Source organism: Canis lupus, chromosome 16, assembly GCF_048164855.1.
Source record: "Canis lupus baileyi chromosome 16, mCanLup2.hap1, whole genome shotgun sequence".
Lineage (NCBI taxonomy): Eukaryota > Metazoa > Chordata > Mammalia > Carnivora > Canidae > Canis > Canis lupus.
In genome coordinates, this window is record NC_132853.1 from 32,340,310 (window position 1) to 32,356,477 (window position 16,168).

Consider the following 16,168-nt stretch of genomic DNA (forward strand, 5'->3'; position numbering starts at 1 on the left):
AGGTCTTTGTTTTCTTTTGGCCTTTATTTTATCCTATCTAATTTCCGTATGCAAAAATTGCCTTCTCTCTTTTTATTTAAATTCTTTCTGTTTTATGAAAGTTCGTTAGTATTTCTTTTATTGCATGTCTTCTTATGTCAAAGTATCTAAGTTTTACTGGTCTCCAAACGTTTTATTTCAACCATCTAATTTTTTTTTTTTTTTTTTTTTACTTTGTCTAGAATGTGAGCTTGACCCCACCCCCAAAACCTGGAAGATTTTATTCCATTAATTCTGGCTTCATACCCTCTGGTCTCATTCTTACTCTTGGGAAATCAATTTTATGTTTGTTTTAAACTTTTATTGTTAACATTTTTAGATATATTTATAAGGAATATAAACTATTCCATATATTTCTCCTCTCTCTCTGTAACTCCAGTGAACATATGATTTATGTTTTACTGTATCCCTTCTGTGTCATTTTCTTTTTTCGTTTTCCATCTTTTATCCCACCAACTTAATTCTGCCTATTTTCTTATCATATGTCTTTTGGTCTTTTAATTTTCTTTTTAAAAAACATTTTATTTATTTATGTGAGAAAGAGAGAGAGTATAAGCAGGGTGAGGAACAGAGGGAGAAGCAGACTCCTTGCTGAGTGGGGATCCCATTATGAGGCTCAATGCAGGGACTCTGGGATCATAACCTGAGCCGAAGGCAGATGCTTAGCGGACTGATCCACTCAGGTGCCCCTAATTTTATTTTATTTTTTAAATTTTATTTATTTGAGAGAGAGAGAGAGAGAGAGAAGAGAGAGGGAGAGAATATGTGTGAGGGGTAAAGGGGAAGAGAGAGGAAAAGCATCTCAAACAGATTTTCCACTGAGCTCGGAGCTCAAGGCAGGGCTGGATCCCATGACCCATGAGATCATGATCTGAGCCAAAACCAAGAGCTGGATGCTTAACTGACTGAGCCACCCAGGCAACCCTGCTCTTCTAATTTTCTATTTAATTGTATCTAATTTATTGTCAAACTCTTCCATTAATTTCTTAATATTAATTAATATATTTTTCAATTCTGGAATTTCCATTTACTATATAGCTTCCCATTCTTTGATGGCATTGTTTTTCTTTTTCAAAAAATTTGAATTTATTAATGTGATTTATTTTGAGGTCTCTACTAATTTTTATGGCTTTATTGTGACTAGTTGCTTTTTGATTTTCATTACTAATACCGTCTCATCATAAGCCTTTTAAATTGCGTGTCATACATTATATGTGAAAAAATTAAAAATTATGCTAGCCTTGGGATTCTCTCTTTGAAGATTTATAGTAGCTTCTTGCAGATGGCTAGAGACACTAACAATACTGATAATCAAATGGATGTTTTGAATATATATTTCACTGCTTGTGAGGGCTGTATTTTTTTTGGTGGTGAAATGGAAAGAAATTTATTGAGGCCAACACTGGGAAGATAGTGGTGTAGTGTCTCAAAGACTATCTCCCCAAGGGCTATACTTTTTTCAAATTTGACTATGCTCTTGGGTTATTGTTTTTAGGGGTTCCAAATAAACCACAGAAGCTTTACTTAATAACCTATTTGTTGGCACAAAACATTCAAACCTAGTCCTTGGAGACACTTGATGCCTCTGCTTATCTTCTTAGCCTCCCAGTGAGTCATTTTCACATTAAAATCAATTTAAAAAAATAAATAAAATCAATTAAAGACTCTTTTTTGGATAATCATATGAGTTGCTCATACTGAAGTGCTTTTGAGAGTGAGCAAGGGGTACTAACAACGAAGTATATTTATACAGAAAACTACAGAATAGTTTTACTTAAAAACTAGTTTATCTATATGGCTGATATATGTTTCCTGGTGTGTGTGTATATCTGTGTGTGTGTGTGTGTTGTGTGTGAAAGTGCATATGTGTATTACTGTTCTATAAATTTTACTCCTTTTAAGTTTTCTCAAATCCCATGTTAAGACAGATCAAGAGTAAGATAGATCTATAGGTAGGTAAGTAATAATGATCTATCATTTAATCATTCTTTTGGCCTTTCCCAATTTCATAGGTGAAAAGGGCATTTCTTTGTTGAAGTAATTTGCATTTTATTGGTTCTTTATTTAAAGATTTTATTTATTTATTCATGAGAGACAGAGAGAGAGAAGCAGAGACACAGGCAGAGGAAGAAGCAGGCTCTCTGCAGGGAGCCCGATCTGGGACTCGATCCCGGGACCCCAGGATCATGCTCTGAGCTGAAGGCAGATGCTCAACCACCAGATATCCCAACATTTTATTGGTCTTTGATGAATTTGAACATTTTAATAAGTTTACTGGCAATTCACATTTCACTATTTCATCATATCTCCTTATATGGGTACCAAATATTGCTGTCACTCATTCTGTTTAATCATATAGTTTGTTGACTTAAAATTAGTGTCTACTATTCAATTATTATAAGAATACAATACATTTTAAATCTAAATAATAAATAATAATTATTAGCATATTCTATATCAAATAGAAAGCAAAGAGGATGATGATGAGTTTACCATGTGGTTTCAAGATTTCATTAAATATTACATATCCTTATACCACCTTTAAAGCTCTGTATATACATTTTCTGAAACATCAGCATAATTTTCTTCACCACTACTGTGAATTTTCAAGAACTGATTTGCTCATTCTTAGCTTTGCATTGATTAAAAAACAAACAAACAAACAAAAAAACTTAGGTTGAAAGTTACAGAGATGAAATTAGAAAGGAAGAATTTTTTTTCTTGGTTGAGATTTATGTGTTGTATTTCCTAATGACTTGTTCATTCCAACAAATAATGACCCAATTCTCTCTGACAGAAATCCCTTAGAGTGTTTCTACTATCTCATGAATAAATAGTGTTAATTCTTCATGTAGCATAGAATTACACTATGGTGTAAATGAACTTATTGCGAATAATTTGTAACTGCTGCAAGTTCCTGTCGGAACACTGTCAAGATGCATTTGGCAAATCTTCCCAGATAATTGGTAAACAGAAAAAGCTAATTACATTTGGGACAATCAAAATGTGAATGCATGCAAATCTAATCAGAGGATAAAATGCTCTAAAAATGCTTTGTAAATCTTTAAGTGGTTTCTACTGCGTTCCATGTTACACATGACACGAGTCAACATGACAGTCTCCAGACTACCACATGTAACTTTCGAGAGAAAAAAAGTACTGGTGAAATGAAAGGACAGCAGTTGAGTCACCCACAAGAAATAACTCTTTGTTGAATACACTGAATTTTCAAAAAGACAGATAGCTTGTAAGAAACCCGCTCCTTGTACTTCTGAAGATGTTGAAGTTAACTGCCCTGTGTGACTTTTTTAGTGCCCAAGAAATGATAGCAGTCAAGGGAAACACAAAATCTTCACAAAAATGTTAGTGAAGCTGGAGGCTGAAAAATTATTGATCAAGCTGTGATCCTTCATTTGAATATTGCCCTTTGAATAGGAGTATTTGAAGTTAAGGTCAAGGTGGGGAATATTAGAATCCAGGATGAATCTCCTTGCATATCATCCATATTCCACTGATGTAGAAGTTTAGGCAATTGAAACATTTTAGAAAAGAATTCTTATTTTGAGTCTTTGGGCCCTCAGCTTCAGGTGATCCATAAACATGCTGAATGTTTATATATATAGCATGTATGTGAGGGTTTATGTGTATGGACTCATGTATCCAGAGATAGGACTCATGGCTTCATCAATTTTTCAGAGTGGTCATGATCACCAAAATATAAGACATACATCCAAGTTTAAAATCATTACTCCTAGTCTTTAAGGAAAATTAACCAATTATGGTAACATATCCTTTTCAAAGGATTTTCACATCCAACAAATAAGTTTAGCAATTCTCCCAAATTTCCAGTAGAAGTAGTTGTATTTGTAAATCTACTTACTGTATGTTTAAACACACAATTAGATAAGCCATGGGACACTTGAAAATGACATGTTAATCCATAGCAAAGTAAGAGTGTGTGAAAGTATTCCTTTGCTCTAGGGAGGGGAGAGGTTATGAAAATTTCTTCATGGGTATGTATGTCTGTGTTTGTGCATATGACTGTATGTGTGTGCCTATTAGGAGCAGTCTGAGGGATGCCTGGATGGCTCAGCGGTTGAGTGTCTGCCTTTGGCTCAGGGCATGTTCCTGGTCCTGGGATCGAGTCCCACATTGGGCTCCCTGCATGGAGCCTGCTTTTCCTCCTGCCTGTGTCTCTGCCTTTCTCTGTGTCTCTCATGAATAAATAAATAAGTAAAATCTTTTTAAAAAAGATCGGTGTGATTTGATAATTGTGGGAGAGGGCAGGTTATATTAGCTAGAATAAAACTTGAGTCTTCATCTTGAAAGTCATTTTTTCCCCTTTATGTCCACCACTAATTAGCTGTTCTGTCTCCATCTCTGTCTCTGCCTCCCGGTCTGTGTCACATCTAAAACATGTGTGTATGTTACATAAAAATTATACCTGGTACAACGACCTGATTTGCTATATCATTGCCATTTATTTTGTTTGGGTTCAAGTCCTTTCGATTATATGTTTGTTTATATTAACTGCTATATAGTTGCTGGTCTTTCTAAGGTGGATAATTGAGACAGGGCAAGTTAATTACTTTTAAGCTTAAAAAAACAGATTCATCTGAGATACTATTTCTAAATTTTGGGGAAATGCAAACATAATTTATTATGATTATGATAATTATGATCATCTACCTGCTATACCTAAAATAAAAACAAACCATCCTATACACTTCAGATTCTTGATGTTTCACAGAAACTACTTATATTCATGAATTTCTTTGGTCCAGGGAACAAAAATTTAAGTGTGTTTTAGGTACTCTCATATAAGTTACTTATCATGCATCTAACATATAAGATACTATACTAATGTCTCATACTTCCAGTCTATAGGGTCTCTGTGCTAATACATATTTTGCCTTATTAAAGGCAACTGCTTTTTTTGCGTGTAAAAGCCACTTTGTCAAACTTCCAAAACTGTTTCTTAAAATAATAGAAATCTTCCAAGCTTATAAAATGCCCTCTATCATTCTCTCATCATCTATTTTCAGAGAGAAATTATTTTTTGGAATCTTTCAGTGTTAGCACAGTAGGAAGAAACCTACTACACAGATGACACTTGGAGCTTCCAACTTGTTAAACTTATTTTGTAAAGTCCCATCACAGTTTTATGAGAGCAATGAATTGGCTACACTCATTGCTGTCCACCACCACATTTATTACACTTAAGTATAAAAGTAACAGCTCCCTAGTGAGCCTTTGCTACAGCTGGGCAACAGCAACACAGATTTAAATAACAATAACAAGTATATAATAAATTATAATAACAATAATAATAGAAAGTTCCTTTATTGTTATTCCATATATCGGGACTTTCCTTTATATATATATTATATGTTAAAGTACATATACTGTACTTTATATATACATACATGTTTTCTCTTGCAAAAAGAAAACAAATGGCAAACTTAACCAAAAATATAACATTTGCTTCAGGTTCACTAGGTATATTTCTTGCCCTAACCCTAGAATCAGCCATTTCTCCAATGAAGCCCAATTCATATTGTTAAGGAAAAGATTTAGAAATTAAAAATGTAAGTACTAGGTTTTGCTCATTCCTGCCAGAGTGTCATGGTTTCCATGCCATCTCAGCTAACACGGCAAGAAAATATATGTGTATATACTAACAAGCGCATATAGTCATAACTATAAATATTTCTCTATGTAACCATCTGTACCTATATTAAGTTAACATAAATTCAAACTGATATCTCCAATTCTAATCTATTGTCACATGGTTCGGTCGAACATCTTCCCCTTGCTTATCTATAATGTCCCATACCAATAGTGAGAAGCCTGCCTCTCACAGTCCACAATCCATTTACACAATTGTTTAACTCCAGTATACACATAGTGGTATCTACATTGTTAACCCATATCTCCATGTAAAACAACTTTATCAACTAGAGTGCACTGCTATGTACAGTTCCACATGCCTTTAGTTTAACAGACTCTACTCATTTCTGAAGTTACTTAGGTCAGCATTATTTTCCCCATATCCTTTAATGAATTGTTTCCTGAATTTTTAATACAGTTCAATTGATTTGTTACATTTTCCATTCCATCCGGGAATTCTCTGGCCTCCAAAATAATTCTTTTTAATTTGCATATATTAAGTTTCACTCTTTGTGGTATAAAGACTCATGGATTTTTGACATATAGTGTTTTGTACCTACCACTTTAGTATCATAAAATAGTATTACAGCTCTAAAAAATCACCCATGCTTTAGCCACCCACTCTTCCACTCTCCCTGAACCACTGGCAACACTATCATCTGTAGTGGGTTGAATACTGCTATATTTTCAAAATGGGGCTCAGCAGATGTAATTAATTGAAAGATTGAAAGATTAGGAGATTATCCTGAATTATACAAGTGGGCACCAATCCAATGACAAGTGTCTTATACAAAACAAGCAGCAGGAAGACACATAGAGAAGTAGCAGTAATGTGATAACTGAGGCAAAAACTCGGGTGATATGTTTACCAGTCAAGGGATATCTGGAGCCTGATACTGGAATCCAGATGCTTCCAAATGTTGAAAGAATGGATTGTTCCATAGTGCCTTTGGAAGATGTGCAGCCCTGCCAAAACCTTGATTTCAGATTTCTGGCCTCCAAAATTGAGAGAATAATTTCTGTCATTTTAAGCAACAAAGTTTTTGGTAATGTATTATGGTAGCCACAAGAGACTAATATACTATCATTGTAGTGTTACCTCTTTCAGAATGTCATATAGTTGGATTCATATAGCATGCAGCTTTTAGACTGACTTCTTTCGTTTAGTAGTATGCATCTAAGATTCATCTATGTCTTTTCATGGCCTGATCGTTTCTTTTTATTGCTAAATAATGCTCTACTGTATGGATGTTTCAGTTTGTTTACCCATACATCTACTGAAGGACATCTCAAGTTACTTTTCTTTTTCAATTATGAATAAAGCTGTTATGAACATTCATGTGTAGATTTTTGTGTGGATAGAGGTTTTCAAATCAGCTGAGTAAATACTTAGGAGTGTGTGATTGCTAGTGTGTATGGCAAGACTATGGTTAGTTTTATGAGAAACTGATAAAGTGTTTTCTAATGTAGGAGTAGCATTTTGAATTCTCACTCGTAATGAATGAAAAGTCCTTGTTGTTCTGTATTTTTATCTGCAATTGAATCTTGTGATGTTTTAGGTCTTAGCTTTTCCAATAAGTGCGTAGTGTTATCTCACTGTTGTTTAATTTGAAATTCCCTAATAACAAATGATGCCAATCCTTTTGTATATGCTTATTTAATATTGGTATATCTTCTGTGGTAAGATATTGGTTCATATTTTTGCTAGTCAGTTTTAAATTGTTTTTTTTGTGCAGTATTAATAGTTTTGTGCATAATTTGGACAGAAGTCATTTTTTAAATATGCGGTTTTTACATATTTTCTCCTAATATGTAGCTTGTTTCTTCATTCTCTTTACAGTGTCTTTTGCAGAAGAAGAGTTTTACATTTAATAAATTCTGATTCACCTTTTTTTTCTTGGTTCATGATTTTGGTTTTCTATATAAAAACCCATCACCAATTCCCAAGTCATGTAATATTTTCCATGCTATCTTTTGGACATTTTAGTATTCTATTTTTAGGTTTATCGGCCATTTTTAGTTACTTTTTGTGAAAAGTGTCAGGTGTATGTTTATGTTGGTTTATCTATCTATGCATATATTTTTCATATGGACTTCCAATTATCCCAACACCATTTGTTAAAATGACTTTCAATTCTCCATTGAATTGTCTTTGATCCTTTGTCAAACTCTATTATATTTGTGTGTCTATTTCCAGGTTCTGGATTCTGTTCCATTGATCTATGTGTCAATTCTTCTACCAAACCTTGGTGTCTTCATTACTGTAGTTCTAGAATAAACCCTGAAATTGGGCAATGTGAGCCCTCTCTCTTCTTCCCTAATTTCCTTCTTTCACCATCCTCCTCCTCTTCCTATTCCTATTCCTTGTCTTCCTCTTCACGTTCCTCCATCCCTTCCTCTTTCTCCTCCTTCTTGCTGTGTTGTCTATCCAAGGTCTTTGACCTTTTCATATAGACTTTAGAATAAGTTTTTTATTATCTGCAATATAGCTGTTTATAATTTTGATTGGTATTTTCTTATCTGTACATCAAGTCAGGAAGAATTGACACCTTAAAAATATTTAATCTTGCATACATTTTAATAAACTTAAAAAAGTCTCAGAAAAACAAAAGTTATTTAATATGAGGTCTAATTTTTAATAAATGGCAGGATGTAGACTTGAAACTTTAACAGTCTAGCCCCCAAACACAACTTTAAATATATATATTACATATACATATATAATATATAATTATATTCCTTTAATTACAGTAGTCATCACACTATTAATTTCCAATAGCCTGAGTTCAGCAGTTTAGCGCCTGCCTTTGGCCCAGGGCGTGATCCTGGACTCCCCAGGATTGAGTACCACATCAGGCTCTCTGCATGGAGCCTGCTTCTCCCTCTGCTTGTATCTCTCTCTCTCTCTCTTTCATAAATAAATAAAATCTTTAAAAAAAAATTTCCAATAGCCTAAACATGTTTCAAGTATATGGCTATCTGTTTAATTTTTGTTTCTCCAACATTTAGTTAAGTATGTCATACATATTGCAAATATCATTGTTTACTACATTTTCCACTGCTATCAGCCCTGTTCTGGACAATGCATCCTCTGAATAACGAGTCTCAGGGAGGCACTTATCTTCTATTACTGTTCACTTGCAACCTAGTTGCAGCCAGTTTGATCATTAAAATAGTAATAATAATAAAATAAAAGTCACTCAAATATTTCTACTTCTCCGATTAAAATCCCCCTAAAGTGATCTATTGAAATTAAAAAATTAAATATAAATATGCAGCATGGCTTATGAAGTCCTGTGCTACCTGAATCTGTTGCCTCTCTGACCTGTGGTGGAAAACCTACTCCTCTCTTCCAGCATATCATTCTTTTTCTGGTCCTTGAAATTGCTCGGTTCATCCTTTAATAGACTTTTGCATTAACTATTCCTTCTGCCTGATATTTTCCCCTTAAATGTATATAAAGGAGGCTCCTTGTCATGCAGATCTCAATTCAAACATCATTTCCTCAAAAAAACTTCACTGACCTCCCTGTCTAAAACAACTGACCAACCTCTTATGGCCCCCATGGTATCTGTACACTATCTTTAGGTGACCACATCAAAAGTTTCAAATATACCTCTCTGCCAGAATGAACTAATCTCTGTTTTAAAGGAGAACATTTATTTCAAGTCTCAAACTGTAATATCCCTCTGCCTGCCAGATAGATTGTCCTAGATATTTTATAGGTATTTATAAATCAACATGTCTGCCTTAAGTTCTTTTCTACATTATTTTGTTTGAGTGAAAAGCCAATATGTGTTTTGAAAGAACAAACATATGCACATAGGTTTTTTTAAAAAAATTATTTGCATATTTTGCCTTTTTATTAAGGGAACAGAATCTTCTTGAAATCTGAAGAGATGGTTCATCCATATCTCTAAAGACTCAGTATTCCATTTGCAAATTTTAATGACACTTGTGCTCAAACAGTTTTGGAGTACTTTGTCATAACATGCTAACTGCTTTTAAATTCAGCATAATGAATTGCAAGGCATTCCCCTGTGAAAACAGTTTTGGAATAAATCTACAATATGATAAAAAATCTTACCAAAGGATTATGGTTAGGTTCACGGCAGAAAAACAAACCAACACCATTCCTCATATTATTTTGGATCTAAAGGAAGTTATATGTTAAAAGATATAGAAATATGACTCATCTTTCTTAGTCTTTCATGCTATCTATCTGGATATTAGAAAATCTGGTTGTGGTCAAAATGTGTAGCAAACTTAGATGATGTGGTTTTGTTCCTTTCCATTTTCGTGCGCTTAAAAAGGAGCAACTTATAATAGAGTTCTCCATATAAAAATATATCTAAACTCATTTGGAAATAGTCAAAAGGAAAGAGCAATTGGTTCTATCGAACACTGAATATTGAATACCTGAATTAGCTAAATAACATTTTCAAATAACATTTTCAGAGCACTATGAAGTGTCCTTGGCTGGGAATACAAAAGTCAAGAGAAAAGGAAATCTCTTTTAACAAGCTTGAAATCTAGAAAAGAAGCAAGTATCTAAATAGCCACTACAACATTATGTGGCATTTTCTGTAATGATGATAACTAGACCATATATGAAGTTTGAATTTGCTTGGAGAAAATAGTTAAAGTTATCAAAGATGATAATTGATCTGGGAATGAAAGAATGAATTAGTATGTTTAGTGGAAAGTCAAGAGAAATCATTTGAAACAAAACATATAGCAAATGAAAAGGAGCGGAGACACTGGCTCATCTTGTCATAAACATGAAATTTTAAATAGTTCGGTGTTGTTGGGAATGGAAATAGTGAAAAAAGAAACTAAGCTGACACTAAATCATGGAGTCTTATGTTCAGATGAAACATTCTGTATTTGCTTTTTAGGAACTTAGGAATATTGGTAAACATTTAAGTAGAGACTGACACAGTTGCATTAAGGGCTGAAATATCAAATTGCTGAAAATGTAGATGTTTGTTTCAACGGCAGAATGATGTAAGAATTGAGAAAAACAAATAAAAATAGGAGATAAAAAAAGTAAGAGGTTATCATAATATTCAAAATCCAAATTCAAAAAGTTATATGCTTGTGTTTACTGTACTATTATTTACAATAGTAAACCAAGTGTCCATCAATAGATGAATGAATACAGAAGATTGGTACACAGATAGACACACACATAATGAAATACGTCACAGCCAAAACAAAGGGTGAGATCATGTCGTTTTTGACAACATGGATAGATCTAGAGGGAATTATACCAAGTCAAATAAGTCAGACTTAGAAAGACAAATACCATATGATTTCATTCATATGTTGAACCTAAAAAAATGAACAAACAAAAAGCAGAAAGACTCATAGATACAAAGGACAAACTAATGGCTGCCAGAGGGAAGATGGAGGATGGACAAAATGGGTGAATGGGAGTAGGAGGTACAGGCTTTCATTATTGGAATTAATAAGTTATGGTAATAAATAAAAGGCACAGCATAAAAATATAGTCAATGATACTGTGATAGCTACATTTGGGGAAAGTGGTAGCCACCACTGTGGTGAGCATAGTATAATGTAGACTATTTTGTACACTTGAAACTAGTCGTAAATGTGTGGTAACTAACTGAAATTTAAATAATTAAAAACTAAAATAAGGACCATTCGAATGGTAAATGGTTCTCCAACCTTTTATTTTCAGGCTGTAGGTGTCCTTCTGTCTAAAATGAGTCTCTTGTAGACAGCAAATAGATGGGTCCTGCTTTTTTATCCAGTCTGAAACCCTGCGCCTTTTGATGGGGTCATTAAGCCCGTTCACATTCAGAGTTACTATTGAGAGATATGAGTTTAGTGTCATCATGATATCTATTCAGTCTTTGTTTTTGTGGACTGTTCCACTGAACTTCTTCTTAAAGGGGAATTTTAAGAGTCCCCCTTAAAATTTCTTGCAGAGCTGGTTTGGAGGTCACATATTCTTTTAGTTGCTGCCTGTCTTGGAAGCTCTTTATCTCTCCTTCCATTTTGAATGAGAGCCTTGCTGGATAAAGTATTCTTGGTTGCATGTTCTTCTCCTTTAGGACCCTGAATATATCCTGCCAGCCCTTTCTGGCCTGCCAGGTCTCTGTGGAGAGGTCTGCTGTTACCCTAATACTCCTCCCCATAAAAGTCAGGGATTTCTTGTCTCTTGCTGTAAGTCAGTCGGAGAAGGACAAACATTATACATTATATGTTCTCATTCATTTGGGGAATATAAATAATAGTGAAAGGGAAAATAAGGGAAGGGAGAAGAAATGTGTGGGAAATATCAGAAAGGGAGACAGAACGTAAAGACTGCTAACTCTGGGAAACGAACTAGGGGTGGTAGAAGGGGAGGAGGGCGGGGGGTGGGAGTGAATGGGTGACGGGCACTGGGTGTTATTCTGTATGTTAGTAAATTGAACACCAATAAAAAAATAAATTAAAAAAAAACTAAAATAAAATAAAAAAATGATAAAAAATTATGACAAACTTCAAATAAAGAATATGTGGAAATAAAAGAAGACCACTCAAATATAAACAAAGAAAATCTATTCACAGCTTGTTATAGCAAGAGATTCAGCCATTATCACTAGCATTTGGCAGACAAACAAAGATATAAAAGTAATGAGAAATCTTTAGAGTGAAAAAAAAGAAAAAACATGGAAAGCTTCAGGTATGCTCTAATTAGAAGTTGTTGGCATGGGGAGTTGGAGTCAGGCTAGCAAGAAGGGGCATTCTATGTGATTGGATTGAAGAGCACATTTGGCTTTCTCTCCATAGTACTGAGTTGGAAACTGGGGCAAACATTATTGAAGTTGGCAAGTCCTTAACTTTCTTGGCTGATTATTACAAGGTTTCAGTTTGGCTCCCTGGGCTGGTAGCCTATAGAAGTTGTGGTTTGGCTATCTGGAGTGGTTAATGCAGAGATATCAGTCAGAGTTTTGTCATTAAATATGGTCGTCTTTATCCTTTGTGTATATTTAGCTTCTCAAATGGGTAGATATAAAAGTAGACTGCACCATTACATGACTTGAGTACTGATTGTATACGAATTGAGGAAGGACGTCCAGGAGACAGAGCAGAGGAACAGGTTTGAATAGTAAGGATGCGTATTTATTGAATAATGCTACTTGCCAGCCACTTGACTGAGGTACATTTTATGTACCTCTTTTTTAACCCTTACCTCACATTTGAAGGAAAGGATAATGGCCAAAACAGGTTATTCCTAGCATAATAGGACTCCTAGAAGCAATGCAGAGATAATTACTGATCATATATATAGATCTAAAATTTTGAAAAAAAAATATTAGTCTGAGAATAAAATTCAACCATAATTTTCGGGTTTCTGATTTCTGGAAATTTAGCATTTTACAATCATATCCAGGATAACTTTAAAAACAAACAAACAACAAAAGCAAAAAAAGACCAAGTTGAGAACAGTGAAAAAAAAGGAAAGATAAAATTTATTTCCATTTCTTTCCCTTTCATCTTTGGACTTTTCGATAGTAGAGCTTGGGGGGATATACAGTGCTTCATTCTTTGTAAAAGACCATTCCTCATTCTCTGAGCCCAAAGTAGCATTAGACAAAGCAAGAAAGAAAAATGAGCTAGCTGCCCTTTCCAACAACAGGCCGACCTGTCTGCACTGCATGAATAATTGTTCACAGTGTCAAGGGACTTACACATTATATTGACTACAGAAGAAACTTTCTGGATATGCTTACTAAGTGATCTTAAAAATGAATTAATCCAGACAAATTTTGAAGTAAACTTTGAAAGTAGTGAGAGTGTTTTTGTTTTTTTAAATATCATCCTCTTGTGGCCATCCATTTCTGAAAGTATAACTGAGCTCTTTCCCACAGCTCAGTTAACAAGTCAACATGTTTACAGAGAACCTACCATATGCACAATATTAAGGTCAAAATCCACAGAAATATAATGCAGGGCTCTTGTGCTTCAGGAGCTTAGAACATGAAGTAAGGGGTTGGAGGAGGTTAGCAGGAGGTAGAATATATTTATAAAAAGGAATCATTAATAACATAAGAATAAAAACATAAGAATAATATAAGAAAAATACCAATTAATTGATTGCAGAAAATTGTTCACAATATCTGATTACACCAGAAGAAATAACATCAGACTTTGTGTTTAGCAAAGTCATGAGAAAGGGAATAATAACCTTTTCTACTTGTTTAAAAATCGACATGGGACACATACTTTATTTCCTCTTCTAATATTTAAATAGCATTATTATTAGTAGTAGTAGTCCAGAAGAGTCAATTTTGAAAGTAGAGAATATATACTGACTATATTTTGAAGAAAAATATGTACTGAATAATACTTCCTGGTCAATCATTGTATCTGGCTCATTGTATACCTGTTTTATTTAATCTTTTCCATGAACCTGAAGAGTAAGTAATAATAGGCACATTATTCAAATGAGAAAATAGAATCTTGAAAACACACTTCTAAGATGTCTAAAACTGGTGGTATCTCTAAAAGTCAGAGTTTGCATGAGGGCCCAGAGGTCATGTCTTACTGGACAGGTGTGCATTTAGAATATATTTGACTACAGATGTAGTGTGATAGGAGGGGTGGGGCTGATGAAGAAATCCCCATCCCATCCTGGAAAAGTAACTCATTTTATTGATTTCTTTTTCTTTTCCTTAATTCTGAAGTTGAAAGTTGGAGACAAAAAAAATCCCTACCATTTTTGTAGTTGTTGATAAAAAAATTTGAATAGAGAAAATTCAAATCTAAAGTGCTAATTTAGGGATCCCTGGGTGGCACAGTGGTTTAGCGCCTGCCTTTGGCCCAGGGCGTGATCCTGGAGACCCGGGATCGAATCCCACGTCGGGCTCCCGGTGCATGGAGCCTGCTTCTCCCTCTGCCTATGTCTCTGCCTCTCTCTCTGTGTGTGTGACTATCATAAATAAATAAAAAATTAAAAAAAAATAAAGTGCTAATTTATTGAACAAAACACAACATAGGAGCACCTCCTGTGTGTCATGTACTACTCTACACAGCAGGTATCTCACAATGAACAAGGAGTGTCTCTGAGAAGCTTGCATTCTAGTGGGGAGACTAACCAATAAACAAGTAAACAAATAAAACATTATTTAAGAATATGAAGTAAAATGCATCAAGAGGTGAGGAAGAATGTGCTCCTAGAGCAACTGTCAAACACATTTTTATTCATTCGGGCTTACTGATATGTATTTACATCAGTAAAACTCATCTCTTTTTTTTTTTTTTTTTGAACAGTTCAATGAGGTTTGAGGAATTCAATCAGTTATATAATCACCCACACAATGAAGAAGTACCTCCACTACCTCCCAAGTTTACCCCATTCCCCTTGTAGTCAACCTCCTTTACATCATTCCCAGGCCCTGGCAACTTTTGATCTGATATCTGTTCCTATTCTTTGCACTTTCCAAAATACCAAATAAATGGAAACATTTAGTCTGTAGATTTTTTTCCGGGTTCTGGCTTCATTCCTTAGTTTTTTGGACTTCTTTCATGTTGTAGGATATGTCAGTAGTTGGTTCATTTTTATTGTTGAACACATTTTGCATTCCTCCAACAGCGTATGAGAGTTCCAATTGTGTCACATCCTTGCCAACACTTTGTATTGCCTGTTTCATTTTATTTTTAATCCCAGCCTTTCTAGTAAATGTGTATGAAATCTCATTGTGAATTCAATTTGCATTTCCCTAATGACTACTGATAAACATTTTTTCCATGAGCTTATTTGCCATCTTTTTCTTGGGGGAAGTATTTGTTCACACTTTTTGTCCATTTGTTATTGAGTTGTTTTTCCTCTCATCACTAATTTTAAGAATTCTCTATATATTCTTTATACATTTATTTATATTATAAAAATAATTTGTATATTATAAATGTATTTAGACATATAATCCTTTATATATTCATTAAAATGTCCATTTTGAGGGATCCCTGGGTGGCTCAGTGGTTTGGCACCTGCCTTCAGCCCAGGGTGTGATCCTGGAGTCCTGGGATCGAGTCCCATGTCAGGCTCCCTGCATGGAGCCTGCTTCTTCCTCTGCCTGTGTCTCTGCCCTTCTCTCTCTGTGTCTCTCATGAATAAATATATAAAATTTTTTAAAAAGTCCATTTTGAAATGTGTTTTGAAAATATTTTCTCTCATTTGTGCCTTACCTTTTTATTTTACTTGTCTTTTAAAGATCTTTTTCAGCTCAACACTGCTTTTTAAATTTTACACTTCATATTTATTTTCTATCAAGTTAAAAAGAAAAACAACAACCTTGCCTGATCCAAAGTTTCTCTACATATTGTCTTCTAGATGCTATTAATCATAAGCTTTACATTTTGGTCTATAATCTAATAACAGATAATGTTTATGTATGGTGAGTAGAGCAAGATAGGTCAAAGGTCTGTCTTTTTATTTATTTGTCTT